This window comes from Callorhinus ursinus, unplaced genomic scaffold, assembly GCF_003265705.2.
Source record: "Callorhinus ursinus isolate GAN/ISIS: 27379988/994484 unplaced genomic scaffold, GSC_fseal_2.0 scaffold65, whole genome shotgun sequence".
NCBI classification, from domain to species: domain Eukaryota; kingdom Metazoa; phylum Chordata; class Mammalia; order Carnivora; family Otariidae; genus Callorhinus; species Callorhinus ursinus.
The window spans coordinates 1-23,619 of NW_027397127.1; the positions used below are offsets into that span (position 1 = coordinate 1).

Below are 23,619 nucleotides of genomic sequence, written 5' to 3' on the forward strand. Positions count from 1 at the left end.
TGATCATGAGAGATCATGAGCCTGGGGGATTGGAAATATTAACCTATCTGGCCATGATGTGACTAGAGCTGGTTTCATGGTGAGTTGTACCTTGTGTTTTATCCCCTTGATATTTACAAGCATGATTTTCTGAAATGTTTCAATCCAGTTTATACTGGTGACATGGAGGTCTTGTAGGAATCATGTGTACATTAGACAACAATTAATATTATAGCTTGGTTTTTAGTGCTCAAGATGGAGCAAAGAAAGGTGGTGTTATTTCAGTACCTTGATACCTTCTAAAGCTGTCGGAGTAGCCTGATACTTTCATTAACCCTAGAACTAGGAAAGATTTGAGGTGATCCTGTTTGTCTCCCTGGACTGCTGAGGGAAAGGATGATGTTGAAACTTCCTCTATGAGGGCACCTGGGTGGCTCAGTTGGTTAAGGGTCTGCCTTTGGCTCAGGTTGTGATCCCAGGCTCCTGGGATAGAGTCCCAAGTCGAGCTCCCTGCTCAGGGGAAAGCCTGCTTCTCCCTCTGCCTGCAACACTCTCTGCTTGTGCACTCTCTTCCTCTGTCTCAAATAAATAAAAGTTTTTTTTTTTAAAAAGAAACTTCCCTTGTGAAATGTAGTCTGCTAGAGGGCTTTCTAGTTAGCAGTTTTATTTATACATAATCAGAATCTCTGTTGGGGAGAATCGAGCATGAACTCGCTTGTCATTTCTTTGTAAGACGAAAACTACACTTGTGAATGCCAATTCTATGTTCTTCTTTCGGTCTGTGGCACAGAGCAGGCTCAGAGTAATAGTGAAAGATGAGTAGCTTATTATGATGATGTGTTCTTTGGTGATTTTAACAATAACACACATGTAGGTGATTTAGAACGTTATGCAAGTTCTTAAAAAGATTTTATTTACTTGAGAGAGCAAGTGAGCGAGAGAGCACAAGGAAGGGGGAGTGGCAGGCAGAGGGAGAAGCAGGCTCCCCACTGATTAGGGAGCCTGATGAGGAACTCGATCCCAGGACCCTGGGATCACGACCTCAGCCAAAGGCAGACACTTAACCCACTGAGTCACCCAAGCGCCCCTCATTCTACAAGTTTGATGAAGGAGTCCTAAGAGACTGTTTGTACTGGCTTATCACCTCCTATGGACCATATCCTTGGCACAGTCTCTCCTGCTGATGTGGTGAGCGGGTCAGGGTTCTGCAGACACCGGCTTCATGTACCATGTGCCAGTTCCTAAGCTCTGTGAATCAGCAGCTGGAGCAGGGAGAGAGGAGAGCATGTGGAGAGAGAGGGGAGGCAGGACCCAAACACCCCTGTGATCTCGTCAACCTGCTAGCTCTGATTTTGAACAAATTTCTTTACTTCTCCAGGTTTTGATCTTCAACGAATATGTGGGGCAGTTAAATGAAAAGTTCTTAAAAATGCGTGCTCAAGGACCTTTCCAAGAATCTGATGAATAGTGTGGAAATTAATTTTAAAGTACATGCATATTGAGCATCTTCGTGTCTCTTGGCCATCTGTATATCTTCTTTGGAAAAATGTCCATTGAGGTCCTCAGTCCATTTTTTAAGCAGATTCATTTTTTTTCTGTGTTGAGTTGTATAAGTTCTTTATATATTTTGGATATTAACCCCTATTGGCTATATTATTTGTAAATATCTTCTCTCATTCAGTAGGTTGCCTTTTTTTTTTAAGATTTTATTTATTTGACAGAGAGAGAGAGACAGTGAGAGAGGGAACACAAGCAGGGAGAGTGGGAGAGGGAGAAGCAGGCTTCCCACTGAGCAGGGAGCCCAATGCGGGACTCCATCCCAGGAGCCTGGGACCATGACCTGAGCCGAAGGCAGGCGCTTAACAACTGAGCCACCCAGGTGCCCCTGCCTTTTTGTTTTGTTGATGGTTTCCTTTGCTGTGCAAAAGCTTTTTATTTTGGTGTAGCAATCACTAATCATGAGAGAAGTGCAAATCAAAACCACAAGGAGATATAGCATCACACCTGTCAGAATGGCTAAAATCAAAAAGACAACAAATAACAAGTGTTGGCAAGGATGTGGAGAAAAGAGGGAACACTTGTACACTATTGGTGGGAATGTAAGTTGGTACAAACACTATGGAAAACAGTATAGAGGTTCCTCAGAAAATTAAAAATAGAAATACCATATGATCCAGTTATTCCACTACTGGGTATTGACCCAAAGAAAATGAAAACCCTAATTCAAAAGATATTCACCCCTATGTTTATTGAAGCATTATTTACAGTAGCCAAAATATGGAAGCAACCCAAGTGTCCATCAATAGATTAATGGATAAGGAATATGTGGTGTCTGTGTACACACACACACACACACACACACACACACACACACACACATCACACACTTGCTCAGCCATAAAAAGAATGAGAACTTGCCATTTGTAATAACTTGGATGGACCTAGAGGGTATTGTGCTAAGTGAAATAAGTCAGGGAAAGACAAATACCATATGATTTCACTTATATGTGAAATAAAAAAAAAAAACCACAAATAAATTAAAAAAAAAAACAGACTCTTAAATACAGAGATGAACTGGCAGTTGCCAGAGGGGAGGTGGATGAGGGGATGGGCAAAGTAGATAAAAGGGATGAAAAGATACAGGCTTCCCGTTACTAAATAAGTCACAGAGATAAAAAGTACAGCATAGGGGCGCCTGGGTGGCTCAGTTGGTTAAGCATCTGCCTTCAGCTCAGGTCATGGTCCCAGGGTCCTGGGATAGAGCTCCGCATCAGGCTCCCTGCTCAGCTGGGAGTCTGCTTCTCCCTCTCCCTCTGCCCCTCACCCCCACTCATGTGTTCTCTCTTGCACTCTGCTCTCTCTCAAATAAATAAAATCTTTTAAAAAAAAGGTACAGCATAGAAAATGTAGTCAATAATACTGCATTAATGTTGTATCATGACAGTGACTATACTTATGGTGAGCACTGAGTAATGTATAGGATTGTATAATCCATATGTTGTTACACGAGAAACTAATACAACATCATATGTCAATTATACTTCAATAAAAAAATTGAAATGCACATGTACACATACATACACAAATTTGCAGATACTTTAGGAACTTTAAGGAAACCTCTGATATCATTCTTAAGAGCACCTGGATTTAAGGAGCTCCATGTCTCTTCTTCCACTTTCACTCATCTGTGATTCTAGCGGCTTCCATCACTCAAATCATATAGGCCCCTTGCCCAAAACTCAAATGAATTCCCTTTGGAATCACCATAAAAATAATTCCCAAGCATGGCCAACAAAACGCTGGATCAGACCAGTCTTTGCTCTGATTACTTAACCAGGTTTTTCCTTGGTTGCTTTGCCCCAAACACACAACTTTTGGGGTTTTTTTTTAAGTTTTATTAATAGAAGTATAATTGACAGAATACAAACTGCCCCATTTAAAGTGTACAATTTGAGGTGCCTGGGTGGCTCAGTCAGTTATGCATTTGCCTTTGGCTCAGGTCCTGATTCCAGGGTCCTGGGATGGAACTCCCTGAGCTCCCTGCTCAGCGGGGAGTCTGCTTCTCCCTCTGCCTCTGCCCCTCCCCCCACTCATGCACATACTCTCTCAATTAAATAAAAAAATCTTTAAAAAAATTAAGTGTACAATTTATAAAATCGATATATGTTACACCTGAGAAATGATCACCACAATCAAAATAACGAACACATCCATTATATCATGTTTTATAATCCTTTGGAACATATAGTAATGAAAACTACACTGTTGCTCCAAAGAGGTTATTTAGATATTTATTTCCTGCTTAACTAAGAATAATTTATCATTAAGGCAATTACATATATATTTATAAAACATGCACCTGGTGTATTTGAGTGCACCTGAGAAATTTTTTTCTTATATATTTGATACTTTCTTCCCTAGATCAAATGTTATTTAACTAAAATCTGTCATAGGAATCCTGAATTAATGAGTGTCATTGTATGTCCTATCACTGCTTTTGGTTTAAGGGTATTTTGAGATTTAATCATTGTAAATATGGAGTCTTTGGCACAGTTCCAACCATAAGAAATTATGAACGAAATTGTATAGAATTCTATAATCATAAAAGTTAAAAATATTTGGAATTCCTTAAAAGTAGTGAGAATTTGGTCAAGATATGTTCATGGATTCTTGGTTATGGTCCTTGAGAAGCCTACTGTTGAACTCAGTAAGTCAGCTAAAGAAACAGTATGTGGTAGCTTATGCATTATGTGTGGTCCAGGTCAATTTCTCTTTAATGGCAATTGACATAAAAATGACAGTCTGAATAGAAGAATAGACTGGCAGTCACCTTTTGCCTGAGGGATATGATACAATAATTTCTAATTGCTTGTGTTTAACCTTAATAGAGTCTTCGTGGACTAGGCAAAAGTTGAGGAAAGTGACCAACAACAGCAGTGGCCATTTTCAAAAAGGTAGGGCTTACTAAATATTTGATATAGTTGTTTTACTTAATAACTTAATTACATTACATATACTCTCCTTTCTGTTTCGTGACACTTTGAAATTTTGTTTTGGTTATACAGTTCTTGATATTTATGGATTTAAAACTTTTTTTTTTAAGATTTTGTTTATTTGACAGAGACAGCGAGAGAGGGAACACAAACAGGGGGAGCGGGAGAGGGAGAAGCAGGCTTCCCGCGGAGCAGGGAGCCCGATGCGGGGCTCGATCCCAGGACCCTGGGACCATGACTTGAGCCAAAGACAGCCGCTTAATCAATGGAGCCACCCAGGTGCCCCTGGATTTAAAACTTAATGACAGATACTGATTTCTTTTTTCGGTAGCATGATAGTGAAGCACTATAAACAAGGAAAACATTTGTCAACTGGCAAGTGCTTGTGCTTAAAGAAATACATGATACAGGGGCGCCTGGATGGCTCAGTCGTTAAGCGACTGCCTTCGGCTCAGGTCATGATCCCAGGGTCCTGGGATCGAGCCCCGCATCGGGCTCCCTGCTCCGCGGGGAGCCTGCTTCTCCCTCTCCCACTCTCCCTGCTTGTGTTCCTGCTCTCGCTGTGTCTCTCTCTGTCAAATAAATAAAATCTTAAAAAAAAATTAAGAAATACGTGATACAATCTTACCAACCATGAAATATGAAGTTTTTATACATAGCTTTATAATTAAAAATTACATATATTAATTAAATAAAAAAATAAATTTTGATGTACATGCACATCTGTGATAATATCACCAAATCAACATAAGGAACATATTCACTATCCCCTGAAATTACCTTTTCCCCTCGGTTATTCTCCCCTTACACATCCCTGTACCTATCATCCCCTGAAAGTCATTGATTTGCTGTATATCAGTATACAAAATTTTGAATTTTCTGGAGTTTTATATAAATGAAATCATAGAGTATGTACTTTTTTTTTTCCTGGCCTTTTAAACTCAGAATAGTTGTGAGATTCATCCATGCTCTTTGTGTCAATGATTCATTCCTTTTGTTGCTAAGTGGTGTTCCATTGTATGGATATGCCATAATATGTCCATTCATCTGTTCACGGACATTTGGAGTGTTTCCAGCTTTTGGCCATTATAAATAAAGCTAGGTACCTACGTGTGTGGGTCTCTGTGTGAACTTTCATTTCATATACCTTCATTTCTATTGAGGTATAATTTATCTATTGTAAAATTCACTTTCAAAGTGTACAAAATTGTATGAGTTTTGACAAAGGTATTTAGTCATCATGTACCCACTATCATAATCAAGATATGGAATATTTCTATGACTCCAGAAAGTCTTCTCAGGTTCCTTTGTAGTCTGTGACCTCATTCTACTTCCAGCCCTTGGCAACTACTGATCTAATTTCTGTCCATATAGTTCTTTTTTTAAAATCATATACATGGAATCATAGAGCAATAATCCATTTGTTTCTGGCTTTGTTTACACAGCACAGCACTTTCAAGATTCATCCATGGTGTATCCTCATCAATGGTTCATTCATTTTTATTGTTGAGTATTTCATCGTATGGATATATTTTGTTTATCCACCTGTTGCTGGACATTCAAATTGTTTCCAGGATTTGGGGTTTCTGAAAAGCCTTATGGGAGAACTTTAGATCTTCATATGGGTTTAAGTTACAGTCCAGAATCCTTTTATTTCAACTTAAAGGATTTCCTTTAGCAATTCTGGCAGGGCAGATTTAATAGTAATGAACTCCCATCAGCTTTTATTTATCTGAATTTCTCATTCCATTGCATTTTGCGCTTTTGCCGTGATTTTGTCCTGTTCTTTCATTTGGGACATATTCCTCTGACTCCTTATTGTGTCTGTTTCTATGTATTAGGAAAATCGACTACATTTCCTGATCTTGAAAGTAATGGCCTTGTGAGGTGAGGTCCTGTAGCACCCTGGAGTGCAATGTCCCTTGTTCACCAGAACTAGGCGCTCCAGGGGTGTTGCATGTGCCCTGCTTTGTGGCTAAACTGCATTGCATTCCTTCAGGTTTCATTTCCTTTGAACAGATGGTTCTTTGTGGAATTACAAGCTAGTAACCTAGTTCTCTCTGCCATGGTCTCTAATGTCACTCCTCTTGATAGCAACAAAATGGTGTATCTCTCCTTCTTTCTCTCCCTGCTTGGAGTGACCTTACTTGGTTTCCTTGAAATATTTAATTAAAAAATTTTAGGGCGCCTGGGTGGCTCAGTCGGTTAAGCAACCGACTCTTGATTTTGGCTCAGGTCATGATCTTGGGGTCCTGAGACAGAACCCTGAGTCTGACTCCATGCTTGAGATTCTCTCTCCCTCTTCCCCTCCCCATGCTCGCACTGTAAATGAATGAATGAATGAATGAATGAAATCTTTAAAAAATTTTAAATGATAGTGCTACTTCATGTAGACTTGCTAGAATTTGAGTTTGCCTTTTCTTTGCATGTGAATGACTTATATAAATGTGGTAGGTAGAACAAATGCCAGATTGATTACTATGCTAATGTGATTTAAATCTAGATTTGCTTCTCTCCTGAAAGCATAACTACCATTAGGTTCTATCAAAAGTTTCATTTCTTTTTCTCTTAAATCCTATGAAACTTCAGTATAGTATTTCTCTCTTGTTGGTGTAAGAAAGAAGCACAAGTGTAAAAGGTCTCTAGTTTTCAGCCTCTGATAGCAACATAAAGGGCTTATGTGGTCTCTCTTTTGAGAGTTTGGCTTATCTTGGAGGTAATCAGTTTTCTATCAACAGGAATTAGAGTGTCACTGAAGTTACTTCAGGATTTCTTTGCTTTTCTGCTGGTAGAATAAATTTAAGAGCTTGAGTATAAAACGTTTGTATGAAATTGTCAGTTTTATTGGTGAAAGAAGTTGGATCTTTTTATTAGAACTTGATGCATCAAATGTTATTGTTTCAAGGAACACATTCAAAATTCCCTTTGAGAATCTTAGAGTCAACTTAATTTGGGGCTGGCATTGTCAGCAATAAGCAAATGATGATTATCTGTCACAGCTTTTCTGTAAGATTTTATTTTTTAAGTAATCTCTATACTCAAAGTGGCACTCAAACTCAGAACCCTGAGACTAAGAGTCGCATGCTCCACCAACTAAGCCAGTGAGATGCCCCGGTCACAGCTTTTAAAAACACATATTTTTAAGAAAAACAGCACTGAAAAATAATTTTTAGAAAAAGAAATTTCAGGGGCGCCTGGGTGGCTCAGTCGTTAAGCGTCTGCCTTCAGCTCAGGTCATGATCCCAGGGTGCTGGGTTGGAGCCCCATGTCAGGCTCCCTGCTCAGCAGGAGGCCTGCTTCTCCCTCTCCCACTCCTCCTGCTTGTGTTCCCTCTCTCGCTGTGTCTCTATCTGTCTAATAAATAAATAAAATCTTTAAAAAAAAGAAAGAAATTTCAGTGTTTGATGATTTATTCTCATCACCAACATTTAAAATTAAAACGAAAGTATATGTGTTCTTCCAGCTGCTTGTCTGGCTTCTCTTGTTCTGAGTCATTTAAAGTGGCAAGATAAAATAATTACAAGAAGTCCTAAGAAGGAGTCTCAGCTTTGTTATTAATTGACTGTGGCTTCAAGTAAGTCACTTACACTCCTCAGATTTTCATTTCTTCATCATTAACAGGAGAGGGTAAGATTAATGAACTCTAATAAGGCCCCTTCCATTCACGTATTTCAGATTTGTGTGATTCCGATTTTTTTTAAGGATTTTATTTATTTGTCTGAGAGAGAGAGCACAAGAAGGGGGGCAGCAGGCAGAGGGAGAAGCAGGCTCCCCGCTGAGCAAGGAGCCTGATGTGGGGCTCGATCCCAGGACCCTGAGATCATAACCTGAGCCAGAGGCAGACGCCCAACCCACTGAGCCACCCAGGCATCCCTGTAATTCTGATTTTATGTGTGGTTACAGAATGTTTAGCCAATTTAAATTACGAGCAGAAAGATTCAGTGCTTTTCTGAAAATGTACAAATGAACTATTTACATAAAAAAGGAAATTGTGGACAGTGCACTTGTATAGGCACCAAGCTTGGGGGAAAAAAACCCAATGACGTGGAGAAGATAACTTTGGGGGGGGTTGGAGATGAGAGTGTGGATTCAGAGAAATCTTAACATGAATAATAGTCAAGTTGAACTATCTCACACTGGAGGTCCTCCATCTTCTGGGAAGTTCATTTACTGTCCATGAAGGCTCTTGGGGGGTGGGTGTTGAAATTTAAATAGACTAGAAAAGTTTTGGATCAGCCACGGTGGGACATTTTCCAGGACTCAAGTAGGGATGGCTATAACAATTAAAATAGTAAAGATGTCCATGATAAACCATGCAAAACTCCTTTTCCAGAAATGGAAATGAGTTTGTCTGTCTTTGGTCGGAGACCTATTTCTTCATTCCTCCCACTACACCCACTATCATCAGCAGCACTAGCCGCACCCCCACATGGGTCCTTAATTGTCGTGAAAATAATTGTGACTGAGGATCTGAAATGTAATGCTGTATTTCATACATAATATTGTTTAAAACTATATGATTAAGTGTACATTTATGCTGGTGATCATTGCAGGTAAATGAAGAATTCGGAGCCCGAACTGAAGTTTAAGCCCAGATGCAAAAAAAGAAAAAAAAGGATCAAAGAGCCTGGGACAGAATCCTGGCAACAGTGAACCCAGGTAATAAAACTAGATCATATTGTGTCATGTCACGGTGAGTTCTATGGCAGGAAATTATTTTGGTAGATGGAAGGAATGTGTGACCAGTAGACTTTCTGGCAAAATTAACATTTTTGTTTACGTAACTCTACCGGTTTGATTTTATTTATTTATTTTTTAAGATTTTATTTATTTATTCATGAGAAACAGAGAGAGAGAGGCAGAGGCAGAGGGAGAAGCAGGCTCCCTGTGGAGCAGGGAGCCCAACATGGGACTTGATCCCAGGACCCTAGGATCATGACCTGAGCCGAAGGCAGATGCTTAACGGCTGAGCCACCCAGGTGCCCCAGGTTTGATTTTCTAAGACCGTAAACCATGTTCATATGTGGAAGAGACTCGGGCATCAGTTTGTTAAGCCACACTGAACGTTTTGTGACAGAATATATTATGCAAGCAAAACTGTTTTCGGGAGGAAATTGTCATGAGGATGTGAATAACTGGGTCCACAATAATTCCTTTCAAAAAGAAAATCCTCAATTTCATGATTACCCAAAGTCCTTTGTAGACCTCTCGGCCATCGTTTAATAACCTATGAACATGATCTATCCACTTTGACAAAAACATCCGTGTATACTTAACATCTTCATAAGAATGTCTAAACTCCTCAGCTGGCTGAGAATGGTCCTCAAGACAGCTTATGTTTGGAGGGAATATGCAGAAAGTGAAGACTGCATCTTAACAGAGGAGATGCTCACTAGGTGTTTGTTTTTTAAATTTGTCTCTTTTTACCATTCTACTAAAAGCTTATGTCGAACTCCAAACAACCCAATCTAGTGGCCTTTTCCCAAGTTCGTTCTGTTTCACTATAATATTTTATAATTTTCCACTACATTTATTTTTCCTATCCTTCCCTTTTTATATCTCTGAGAAGTCAGTTACTCTTTTTTCACCCCCGAGGTTTTGTCCTCAGCTCGTGACAGATGACATGCATTCATGAGGAGGTAGCCTGCTGTAGTCGAAAGGGAGCTGAGGGGCACCTGGGGGGCTCAGTCGGTTACACATACAGCTCTTGGTTTCGGCTCAGGTCGTGATCTCATGGCTTGTGAGATCAAGTCCCACATGGGGCTCCATGCTCAGTGGGGAGTCTGCTTGAGATTCTCTCCCTCTGCTGTCCCCTCAAATAAATAAATCTTAAAAAAAAAAAAGAAAGGGAGCTGAATTAGGTGGGTGTAGAACGGCATTCAAGTCCTAATCATGTTTCGTACTAACTGCATGAACTTTGTTCAGTCCCTTAAATCTTGGGAGTCTCAGTTTCTGCATCCACAAGAAGTGAGATGAAACTTACCCTACCTATGTTACAAAGTTATAATGAGGATCAAAAGGGATAAGAAATGTAAAAACTCTGATAAGCATATTACTGTGCAAATGGCTATTGCTTACATTATTAGACGACAGCTAGGTCATTGGCACTGTGAGAGAGACTCTGTTGAGAGCTAATTGGCTCCCAAGGGGAATAAACCATGACTTTATAGGAATCATCCCTATTTTGAGACCTTATATTAATTACCTATATTTGAACCAACTAGTCTAACAGGCCCAAGCTGTGGAGATTAATTCTTCTTTGTATTTTCTCACCATGAAATCTAATTTTGCATCATTTGGGTTGGTCAAATATCTGTAGAAGTCTTTTGCCTATACTGCTAAGTCCTCAAATGGTGATAAATAATGAAAAGCATGATAAAATGCTTTTAGCACCTTGAATGTATAAGAAAACGCAAACATCCACTGTTATGAGTTATCTGCTACATATTTTATTGGCAGCATTTAAACATTGGATTCTTTATGTTACAGGAGCATGGGCCCTCAGATTGCCCTTAAATTTCAGGATCTCTTCCACCACATTCACAGGCAGATGGAGGGCCACGCCCACCACCACCTCTACCCGTGCCATCTCTACCCCAAGGAGTTGCTCCTCCTTCTCCAACTTCTTAACCTAGAATAAGTGGTAAACTATCATCACCACTATCACCTTTGTTGGAGGACCTCCTCCTCCAAAATCACCACTTGCTGTGTCTTATGGAATAAAGCAGAAAAAAATGTATTAGTCTGAATTCCATGTATTTATTCTTGAAGTGCATGACTTGATTCTCCTTTGTAAGAATGAACTCAAAGGGAAAACTTTGGCTACAGAATGTTCTTGAGCATCTTCTGGCCCTCAGTGGTCATTAATGTATGAAAACTGCATACCTGTGGATATTATATAATGTTAGAGAATAAGACTGCTGACTCTTGATTTCCCTTGTGAGCTCATTGTCTTATGTTTCTCTATCAGACAGTATCTCAATTGGAAACTCCATAGAGTTAACTCCATAGAGATATAAAATTCATATAGCAAGGAAAGGAGAATCAATAAAATGGTATAAGGATAAACGTATTCATTTCCTAAGGTTGCCATAATAAATGCCTACTAACTGGATGGCTTCTAAAAACGAAATCTTTTCTGTCAATTCTAAAGGCCAAAAGTTCAAAATCAAGGTGCCGGCAGGACCACACTCCCTCTGGAGGCTCTGGGAGACAATCTCTCCCTTGCCTCTTCCAGTTTCTCGGGGCTGTTAGCATTCCTTGGCTTGTGGCTGCATCTCTCTCTGCTTCATGTTCACATGGCCATCCCCTCTGTGTCTACCTGTAAACTCCTCCCTCTCTTATGAAGATATATGTAATTGAATTTGGAGCCCATTCAGATAATCCAGGATAAGACACTATGCTTTTTTTTTCTTTTTTTTTTTTAAGATTTTATTTATTTGACAGAGAGAGACATAGTGAGAAAGAGAACACAAGCAGGGGGAGTGGGAGAGGGAGAAGCAGGCTCCCCACTAGCTGGGAGCCAGATGTGGGGCTTGATCCCAGGACCCTGGAATCATGACCTGAGCCGAAGGCAGACACTTAATGACTGAGCCACCCAGGTGCCCCAAGACACTATGCTTTTTAATTTTAATTTTAATTCCAGTATAGTTAACATACAGTGTTATATTAGTTTCAGATGCACAGTATAGTGATTCACCAATTCTGTATATTACAAGATGAGTGTACTCTTGATCCTTGTCACATATTTCACCCATCACCCCACCCACCTCCCCTGAATGGGAAGAAATCAGAGAGGGAGAAAAATCATGAGAGACTCTGGGAAACAAACTGAGAGTTACAGAAGGGAGGGGAGTGGGGGATGGGGTAACTGGGTGATGGGTTTTAAGGAGGGCATGTGATGTGATGAGCACTGGGTGTTATATGCAACTCATGAATCGTTGAACACTACATCAAAAACTAATGATGTACTATATGTTGGCTAATTGAACATAATAAAAACAAAGAAATAAACAAAAAACATGTGTTTGCCAAAATGTACTTTAAATATTTGGTCACAATATACAATCTCTCCAGCACTGTATGAAATTTGCCATTTACAAAAAACTGACCTGAAGACTGAGAACAAACTCTACAGCTAAAGGTAGATAAGAGGTCAAATGGAAGAAGGTAGGAAGTGTGGAGACACAGTTTGGGAGAGAAATGGATCATGGCCGCTGTGGTGGGGAGAGAGCCATGCTCACAGAGAAGGATGAAAGATAGACTAACATACAGGGAAGCATGGGGAAAATGAATCGCCATAGCAATTGGCTTGGAAAGCAAGTGGGGCCAAATTTTATGACTTCTAGCAACCAGTGGGGCTTAAAGCCTGGGTTTTTTTTTTTTTTTTTTTTAAGATTTTATTTATTTGAGAGAGAGCAAGCTAGAGGAAGACCAAGTGGGGGGAGGGGCAGAGGGAGAGAGAGAAGCAGATTCCTTGCTGAGCAGAAAGCCTGACATGGGGCTTAATCCCAGGACCCTGGGATCATGACCTGAGCTGAAGGCAGATGCTTAACTGACTGAGCCACCCAGGTGCCCCATGACTGGTTTTAAGGGTCAGCAAGCTTGGCTGGGATAGAGCCCAGAGGGTACTGCACTACTCTTAGAGAGAAGGCAGGCAAACAACATGTGGACATACAGCATGGAAACAGGGATGTTAAGAATGCCTAGGGCACCCACTGGAGAGGTTATTTGCTCATTTTGTAGCATGTCCCAGAGAGGCAGCATTCATGGAGAGACCCTCTGGGAACAAAGGAACTGACCAGCACCATTTCCCTCCCCAACTCCTCAGCATAAGCACAGGGTCACCTGTGGGAACCAGCAGAGCATCCACACTCACTACCTAAATTGCTGACACCAAGTCCCCCCACCCCCACACTCTGGTGGAACTGCCCTTCCCAGTCTCTCTTGTCATAGTCCCAGTGCTGTGGGCCCCTCACCCAGAAGACCAGACCAGACTCCTGCTCACAACACATCTCCCAGCACATCTCCCAACCCAGGAGTTTTGCAAAGCCTCGGTTCTACTGGCAGTGGTGACCAGTCTTATTTCACAAGCAGACTAGAGCATACCTAATCAAAATGCACCACATTCAGGCCAGGGACCAAACACTGCCCACAACAGGCAAAGAGAGCCTCTGCAGACAAGAGGAGAGCCAGGACAAAAGAGGAGAGCACATGCAGCACACACTGGAGACAATCTCAGAAGCACCAGACCCTGGGGAACGGTGGATACTACATGGCAGGGCACTATAGGATTTCTTCATAAGAGCATTAACTCTAGGAGGTGTAGCTAAATTTCCTAACACAGAGAAACATGTTCAGAGACTTAGACAAAATTAGAAGACAGAAATTCATCCCAAACAAAAGAGCAGGACAAGGCCACAACCAGAGATGTAAGTGAAAGAGATAGAAGTAACATGCCTGATGGAATATTTAAAGCAATGATCATAAGTATACTCACTGGACTTGAGAAAAGACTAGAAGACATGAGTGAGACTCTTAACACAGAGATAAGGAATAACATAGGAAAGATAATGGGCTCAATAAATGAAATGAGAAACACACTTTTTAAAAATTTATTTGAGAGAGAGAGAGCACAAGCAGGTGGAGTAGCAGGTAGAAGGAGAGGGAGAAGCAGGTTCCCCGTTGAGCAAGGAGCCCGACATGGGCCTTGATCCCAGGACTGTGGGATCATGACCTGAGCTGAAGGCAGTCACTTAACCAACTGAGCCACCCAGGCACCCTGAGAAACACACTTAATGGAATGAACACCAGGCTAGAAGAAGCGGAGGAATGAATTAATGACCTAGAAGACAGAATAATGGAAAGTCATCAACCTGAACAAAAGAGAGAAAAAAGGGACACCTGGGTGGCTCAGATGGTTAAGTGTCTGACTTTGGCTCAGGTCATGATCCCAGGGTCCTGGGATTGAGGTCCATCTTGGGCTCCCTGCTCAGCGGGGAGTCAGCTTCTCCCTCTCCCTCTCCCTCTGCCTTTCTCCTGGCTTGTGTTCAATCTCACTCTCTTTCTCAAATAAATAAATAAAATCTTAAAAAAAAAAAGGAAAAAGAAAAAAGAATTATACAAGAGAATAGACTTAGGGAACTCATTGACTCCATCGAATGTTATAATATTCATATTATAGGAGTTCCAGAAGAAGAAGAGAGAAAAGGGGGCAAAAAATTTGAAGAAATAAGAGCAGAAAATTTCCCAAATCTGTAGAAGGAAATAGACATCCAGATCCAGGAGGTGCAGAGAACCTCCTGGATCTGGAGGTTTAATTATAATATATCTTGGTTAAACCAAGATATATTATAATCAAATTGGCAAAATACAGTGATAAAGAAAAAATATTTGAAAGCACAAGACAAAAGAAGACAGTAACTTATAATGGAAAACCCATAAGGCTAGCAGGGGATTTTTTTTTTTAGCATAAACTTCCCAAACAAGAAGAGAGTGGCATTATAAATATTCAAAGTGCTGAATGGGAAAAATTTGCAGCCAAGAATCCTCTATCCAGCAAGGCTATCACTCAGAATCGGAGAAATAAAGTTTCCCGGACAACCAAAAATTAAAGGAGTTCATGACCACTAACCCAGCCCTGCAGGAAATATTAGAGGGGACTCTTTGAGTGGAAAGGAGAGAAGAGATGCAGGGAGGAAACACAAAAGCAGTAAAAATGAATATTTCTGTAAAAAATCAAAGAACTCACAAAAAAAGGATGTAAAATATGACAATATATACCTAAAATGTAGGGAGGAGATGAGTAAAGAATGGGTTCAAACTTAAATCACGATCAACTTAACATAGACTGCTGTAGGCAGAAAAGGTTATATACACACCTAATGGTAACCATATATCAAAAATCTGTAATAAACATGCAAAGAATAAGGAGAAAGAAATCCAGATATATCAGTAAAGACAACAAGCAAACCATGAAAGAGAGAAAACCAGAAAGGATCAGAGAAAATCTTCAGAAACAACCACAAAACAAATAATAAATGATAATAAATACATATCTATCAATAATTACTTTGAATGTAAGTGGACTAAATGCCCCAATCAAAAGACATAGGGTGGGGTGCCTGGGTGACTCAGTCAGTTAAGCGTCTGCCTTCGGCTCAGGTCATGATCCCAGGATCCTGGGATCGAGCCCCGCATCGGGCTCCCCGCTCAGCGGGAAGCCTGCTTCTCCCTCTCCCACTTCCCCTGCTTGTGTTCCCTCTCTTGCTGTGTCTCTCTCTGTCAAATAAATAAATAAAATCTTAAAAAGTAAAAAAGATATAGGGTGACAGAGTGGTTAAAAAAAACAAGACCTATCTATATGTTGCCTACAGGAGACTCATTTTAGGCCTAAAGACATCTTCAGATTGAAAGTGAGGGGATGGAGAACCATCTATCATGCAAATGAATGTCAAAAGAAAGCCTGAGTAGAAATGCTTATATTGGAAACACTAGACTTTAAAACAAAGACCATTACAAGAGACAAACAAGGATGCAATATAATATTAAAGGGAACAATCCAATAAGAAGATATAACAATTGTAAATATTTATGCACCCAACAGGGGCACAGCCAAATACATAAAACAGTCAATAACAAACATAAAGGAACTCATCAGTAATAATACAATAATAATAGAGGACTTTATTTTTTTTTTAAAGATTTTATTTATTTATTTGACAGAGAGAGAGACAGCGAGAGCAGGAACACAAGCAGGGGGAGTGGGAGAGGGAGAAGCAGGCTTCCCGCAGAGCAGGGAGCCCGACGTGGGACTCGATCCCAGAACCCTGGGATCATGACCCGAGCCGAAGGCAGATGCCTAACGACTGAGCCACCCAGGCGCCCAATAATAGAGGACTTTAGCACCCCACCTATATCAATGGACAGATCATCCAAACAAAAAATCAAGGAAACAATGGCTTTGAATGACACACTGAACCAGATGGATTTATCAGATATATTCAGAACATTCCATCCTTCAACACTTGTTGTTTCTTGTGTTTTTGACTTTATAAAGCCATTCTGACAGGTGTGAGGTAACATCTCATTGTAGTTTTGATTTGCATTTCCCTGATAAGTGATGTTGAGCACCTTTTCATGTTTTTATTGGCCATCTGGATGTCTTCTTTGGAGAAATGTCTGTTCATGTCTTCTGCTCATTTTTAATGGAATAATTTGGGGGGGGTGTTGAGTTGTATTAGTTCTTTATATATTTTGGATACTTACCCTTTATTGGATATGACATTTGCAAATACCTTCTCCCATTCTGTAGGTTGCTTTTTAGTTTTGTTGATTGTTTCCTTCACTGTGCAGAAGCTTTTTATTTTGGTGTAGTCCCAATAGCTTATTTTTGCTTTTGTTTCCCCTGCCCCAGGAGACATAGCTAGAAAAATGTTGCTACAGCTGTTGTCAAGTACATTACCGCCTGTGGTCTCTTCTAGGATTTTTATGGTTTCAGGTCTCACACTTATGTCTTTGAGTTTACTTTTGTGTGTGGTGTAAAAAAGTTGTTCAGTTTAATTCTTTTGCCTGTAGCTGTCCAGTTTTCCTAATACTGTTTGTTGAAGATGCAGTCTTTTTCCCATAGCATATTCTTGCCTCCTTTGTCGTAGATTAATTGATCATATAATCATGGGTTTATTTCTGGGTTCTCTATTCTGTTCCATTGATCTATGTGTCTATTTTTGTGCCAGTACCATACTGTTTCGATTACTTCAGCTTTGGAGTATATTTTGAAATCTGGTATTGTGATGCCTCCAGCTTCATTCCTTTTTTTCAAGACTGCTTTGGGTATTTGGAGTTTCTTGTGGTCCCACAGAAATTTTAGGATTATTTGTTCTAGTTCTATGAAAAGTGCTATTGGTTTTTTGTTGGGGATTGCTTTAAATATGTAGATTGCTTCAAGTAGTGTGGACAGTCTAACAATATTTGTTCTTCTAACTTATGAGCATGGAATATCTTTCCATTTTGTGTCATTTTCCTTATTATGTGTTTGTGTCATCTTCCATTTCCCTCATCAGTGTTTTGTAGTTTTCAAGAGTACAGGTCTTTTACCTCCTTTGTCAAGTTTATTCCTAGGTATTTTATTCTTTTTGGTGCAATTGTAAATGGCATTGTTTTCTTAATTTCTCTTTTGCTACCTCATCATTAGTGTAAAGAAATGCAACGGATTTCTGTATATTGATTTTGTATCCTGAGACCTTACTGATTTATCAGTTCTAGTAGTTTTTTGATGGTCTTTAGTGTTCTCTGTATCTAGTATCTGCAAATAGTGGAAGTTTTACTTCTTCCTTATTGATTTGGATGTGTGTGTGTATGTGTGTGTGTGTGTGTGTCTGATTGCTGTGGTTGGGATTTCCAGTACTATGTTGAATAAAAATGGTGAGAGTGGACATCCCTGCCGTGTTCCTGAACTTAGGGGAAAAGCTCTCACTTTTTCACCATTGAATATGATATTAGCTGTGGGTTTTTCATATCTGGCCTTTATTATGTTGAGGTATGTTCGGTCTAAACCTATTTTGTTGAAGATTTTTATCATAAATGGATGTTGTACTTTGTCAAATGCTTGTTCTGCATCAATTGAAATCATATGGGTTTTATCCTTTCTATTTATTTATGAGAGAAAGAGTGCAAGTGGGGAGGGGCAGAGGGAGAGAAAGAATCTTAAGCAGGTTCCATGCCCAGTGCAGAGCCCAATGCAGGGCTGGATCTTAGGACCCTGCAATCATGACCTGAGCCGAAATGAAGAGTTGGATTCTTAACTGACTGAGCCATCCAGGTGCTCCATAATTTCTCTTTTTAATGTCATGTATCACATTGATTGATTTGTGAATATTGAACCACATTTGCATCCCAGGAATAAATCCCACTTGATTTTGGAGAATGATTTTTTTAATGTATTTTTGGATTCAGTTTAATATTTTGTTGAGGATTTATGCATCTATGTTCACCAGGGATACTGGCCTGTAATTTTCTTTTTTTATACTGTCTTTATCTGGTTTTGGTATCCGGGTCATGCTGGCCTCATAGAATGAATTTGTAAACTTTCATTCCTCTTCCATTTTTGGAATAGTTTGAGAAGAATAGGTATTAACTCTTTTTTAAGTGTTTGGTGGTGATGTAGTTTTGGAATGTTGGTGAGGTCCGAAGCCGAAGGCCAAGAAAGAATTCTTGAGATGTCTTCAGGGCAAAACGGTGGTTTTAAGTGAAAGCAGGGGGACCAGGATCTGTGGGCAGGATCTGCTGCCCTGGGATTGTGAGGAGTAACTGATTATATGCTTTGGGGTTGGGGGAAGCAGAGATAAGGGAAGTTTCAAAAGGATTTTCATATGCTAAAAGAGACTCACAGGATACTGAAGGCCTTGTTATTGTCAAACTAAGGTTGTTTTTCCCTCTAGCAAGGCATTAATATTAATACAGTTTGGAGCTTCCTGGAGGAACACTATACTCTGCCTGCCTCAAGTATTTGTCAATGGGCTGCAGGTTATAGGGATATTTAATTTTATTTCCATTTCCTTCTGCCTTTGTTTCCCACATCAGAATTCACCTGTGATGCCTTCTGGTCCTGGGCTTTTGTTTGTTGGGAATGTTTTGATTACTATTCAATTTCCTTGCAGATAATGGGTCTGTTCGCATTTTCTATTTCTTCCTGACTCAGTTTTGGAGGTTGTATGTCTCTAGAAATTTATCAATTTTTTCAAGATTGTCCAGTTTGTTGGCATACAATTTTTCATAATATTCTCCTATAATCCTTTGTATTTCTGTGGTGTTGTTATTTCTCCTCTGATTTTGTTTGGGGGTCTCTCTCTCTCTCTCTCTCTCTCTCTCTCTCATCTGGCTCAAGGATTATCAATTTTCTTGATCTTTTCAAAGAACCAGCTCCTGGTTTCATCTATCCATTCTATTGCTTTTTTCAATTTCTCTTTCATTTATTTCTGCTCTCATCTTTATTATTTCCTTCCTTCTACTGGTTTTGGGTTTTGTTTGTTCTTCTTCTTCTAGCTCCTTTAGGTGTAAGGTTAGGTTGTTTAGTTGAGATTCTTTTTCTTCCTCCTTGAGGTAGGCCTGTATTGCTATAATCTTCCCTCATAGAACAGCTTTTGCTATATCCCAAAGATTTTGGACCCATGTGATTCATTCTGATTTTATTTTTTCTGTTGTTCAGATTATACAATCTTACAAGAAGTCTTCCAGTTCACTAACTCTTCCGCTTGTTTAAATCCACTGCTGAGCTCTTCTTGAGTGAATTTTTTCATTTGGTTAATGTAAGTCTTAACTCAAGAATATCCATTTGCTTCTTCTTTCTATAGTGTCTCTTTATTAATATCCTGTATTTTATGACTTGCTGTTAGAATGCATTCCTTTCCTTCTTTCAGCTTGGTTTCCATTAATTTTTAAATTGTATATACGAGAGCTGATTTGCAGTCTGTCTTCTAAATCTACCATTTGGTCTTCAGAGGTAGTTTTGATCGCCTGTTCTTATTCCTGTGTGTGGGTTACACTACCTTTCCTTTGCACCTATTTTGGTTTTTGTAAATTGTTTTTGAAAAGCAAATATTTAAGATAATATATTGTAACCACCTTTGATACAAGACCCCCTCTCCTTTCCTTCCTTTGGTGTTTTTGATATTGTCTGTGTGGCCATTGTTTGTTTGTTGAAAGACCTGGCTGTACTATTTCTGCAAAGTCTATTTCTTCCATAATGTGCAGCCTTAGATGTTATTGCTTAGATTTATTTCTTGTCTTTTTATCACACTCCTGAAAAAGAATGTTCCTATAATGGAGACATGTGTAGATTTGGAGAAGAGAAGAGACCTAACAGGTGATGTGGCCACTCAGAGATGAGGGGTGTTAATTTGGTGCGTGGATCCTCCCAGCAGGCTATTCTCTAAGAACGGAGAGGGAGGCCAGGATGAGAGAGAGAGAGAGAGAGTGAGAGAGATACATATAAAAATCTTTTAAAACAATAGTCTAAGGAGCTCTCTGGGCCCATGGATAACCTCAGCTATTTGGTTAGTAAACAATGGACTGCGAAAATATCTTCATTGACTCTTTTTCTCTTCATTGACAAATGCAATCCTTGCTCCATTACTTCTTAAAAGAAAACATTTTCATGAATACAGATGCATTTCAAGGGAGAACTGAAGTCACCTTTGCCCACGCTTGCATAGGTCCCTCAAGACCATCCAGTCCAGGCTACTGCCAGCCTGGCTCAGGCTCTGACTCCCAGACCCCTTTCTCACCCATTCCCTAGTTGTTTGGACAGAAGTGGGTGGGGATTTCTAGGGCGGTAAAGAAAGGAGACAATGAGGACCCTGAGGGGCTTTGTCCTGGTCAGGCAGCTGCCTTTCTGCATTTCAGGTCAACACAGGAAATCTCACAAAACCCTGCTGCCTTCCACTCCCAGGAGGTGGAGGGAGGGGTGAATGCTCTGCCTCACCTTCCCCACCAGGCAGAGTGGAAAGTGAATTACCTGACCCAAACCTGGCCTCTGGATCTCAGCTGCCCCTCTGGATTCTTCCCTGTGTTTCCTGTCCTTCCCTTTAGGGAGTAGGGGCCATTTCCTCACGCAGAGATCCAAGCCAAAGCCTTTTCTTCGGTCCCCCTTCCCTGGACAGACGCAGATTCGGTTACTACTAACCACCCATTGTACCAGGAGACCGAGGTCTAAATGGCTTTGCCCTCGTGAACCAGGACTGCACAGGACGCATTCACACACACAGGGCTCTCATACTGCAAAAGCTTTTGCTCTCTCCTTGCTCTAGGTGGACATTTGACATCACCTTAGGGTGGAGACCAGCTTGACATGCAAACCTCCAGTGTCGTGTTTTGATACTAAGAAAGGGAAGGTCCGTATACTCCAGCTCCTTTCTCAGCCCCAGGTCAGGACCATCCGGAGCTGGGGCTGATTTGCTCCTGTTTTGCCTCTGCTTGGGTCCTTAAGGATTAGTTCACTTCAGCACCCTAGCTCCTGGCCTGTGTGATGAGAAGAACAACAAGAGAAAGGGAGCTGAATCTAAACCCCCTTACGACGTGCAGCCCACTGACAAATACCTGAGACTCACAGGACTTGATCCCTGAGGGAACTCACCGCTGCCTTGCAGAGGCCGTTTTGCGGCAACCCACTTGGGCACTGGACACCTGAGTGATCTAAAAGGGGTCTCAGTGGCCGCCAGGCTGAATACAAACAGGTCCATGAAGGGGACCCACCTCCAAATACCCAGAAGCCCCAGCTGACCAATGGGCTACTTCCACCTGGACACAGATCCCAAAGAAGGAAAATTCCACACGACCCCATACCTCCTCACCTTCCGCGCACCACTGCGACCTGGCAGACAGTCTGTCCTCTGCTGTCCTGCCTTCTCCTCCCTTGTAGTGCGTTCTATAAACTTCTAGCTCCTTTTTCTGCCTTGGATGAATTATTTTCCCTGCCTGTGCCTCGGGCCTCCACCCAATCGGGTCACCCTGCATGCCTTACTGTTGAAGTTTCATTAGAGCTTAAAAGCAACCGTATCCTGACAATAGCCAGACCTCCGCGGTCCCATGAACCCCACTTTCCGCATTCAGAAGTCCCTTAGAGACTGCCGTTACCTCTATCCCCCTCCCTGCACACACTTAAAAGTATAGACTCAGTCACTTCCCCCCATCACGGTGCAGCTCTTTCTGCCCACGTGTCCTGTCCCTGTGCACTTTTTTTGCATCACACAATGTCCCTCGAATTTTTTCTTGACTGTTGTGCTCAGTGAACCTGCATCATTTTTGGTGGCCCATCCATGTGCAGAATCTGTGTCTTCCATCTGGACCTTAAGCCTTGGTGCAAACACGGTGAGTTACTCCCTCTTCTCCTTTATACTCTCATTTCATAGGCTATTCCAGGAGCAAGGTCTTATTGCAACACTTGCAAGTCTGCTGCTCAGGCTGCAATCCTCTGGCCCCCAGGGCCGCTCTTCAGGGAGCAACAAAAGCCTACCTTTTGCCTGGAAGCCAGTACTTTGGCTGGAAATGGTAATAAGACCCAGAAACTTGATGCCCTCTCTTTATTCCTATTCTTACACAAAGCTGCCTTTCCTGGGCATGGGACAGCCACTTCAGTTACTAGGATGGTTGCCAATAATAAGACTCCTGTGTAAGGTCTCTTTCTCATTGGTCTAATGCAATCCCCTCCACATCTCTGGTCTAGCCACTTCCAGCTGTGAGACCTGGGTTCAGAGCTGCCTGAAACCAGTACCTGCTTGATTTAAATCCCAACTGGGGATGTTTCCTGGGAAGTTGGCGATAAAGACTACACGTGTTGGAATGTGGCTTAGACCATGGTGGATTTCCATCTTTACTATTCTTTTTAATATTTAAAAATCTTTTAAGAGATTTTTATTGATTTGAGAGAGAGAGAGAGAGAGAGGGAGGGAGAACAAGCTGGGGGGAGGGGCAGAGGAAGAGGGAGAAGCAGACACCCTGCTTAGCAGGGAGCCTCATGTGGCACTCAATCCCAGGACCCTGGGATCATGACCTGAGCTGAAGGCAGACGCTTAACCAACTGAGCCACCCAGGCATCCCAATATTTTTTTAATTTTTATTTTAAGTAGGCTCTACACCCAATGTGGGGCTCAAACTCTTGACCCTGGGATCAAGAGTCACATGCTCTACTGACTGAGCCATCCAGGCACCCCTCCATCTTTACTATTTTTGGTCAATGTCCCCTACTGACTACATAAATTGTAACATTAGGTATTTCGCCCTGCAAATTCTTAGCATCTCCATGAGTTAAAACAGCAGGCTCTCTTGGTCCATCTATTGGCACCTATTATGTCCTGGGAAAAACAATAGGGAAGTGAAGGGACATCCACATCCCTTCAGTAGGACAGATCGGTGATCATAACTACTTTTTGAGGGACACTTCTGGTGGCTTTGAACACTAGGAACCCTTGACATTATCCTGAGCAGGACACCATGCAGGAGTGGGGGGCGGGGGGGGGGCGGGATTATGGCAATGGACTTTTCTTCTTCAGTCTCCAGGAATTCCCCCTTGGGGTCACTTTTAACCCACTGGAGCCAATTTGGATTGCAAGATTTAAAGAAGAAGTGACATCTTCTTCTGCAATAACGCATG

At 41.1% G+C, this 23,619-nt stretch overlaps 1 long non-coding RNA gene across 1 annotated transcript; it reads left to right on the forward strand.

Moving 5' to 3' along the window:
* The first annotated feature begins 4,365 nt into the window (after window positions 1-4,365).
* Window positions 4,366-11,194, forward strand: LOC112810156 (uncharacterized). Its single transcript, XR_003204775.2, has 3 exons — window positions 4,366-4,433; window positions 9,026-9,131; window positions 10,962-11,194. It is a non-coding gene; the product is annotated as an uncharacterized lncRNA (long non-coding RNA).
* Window positions 11,195-23,619: the final 12,425 nt, after the last annotated feature.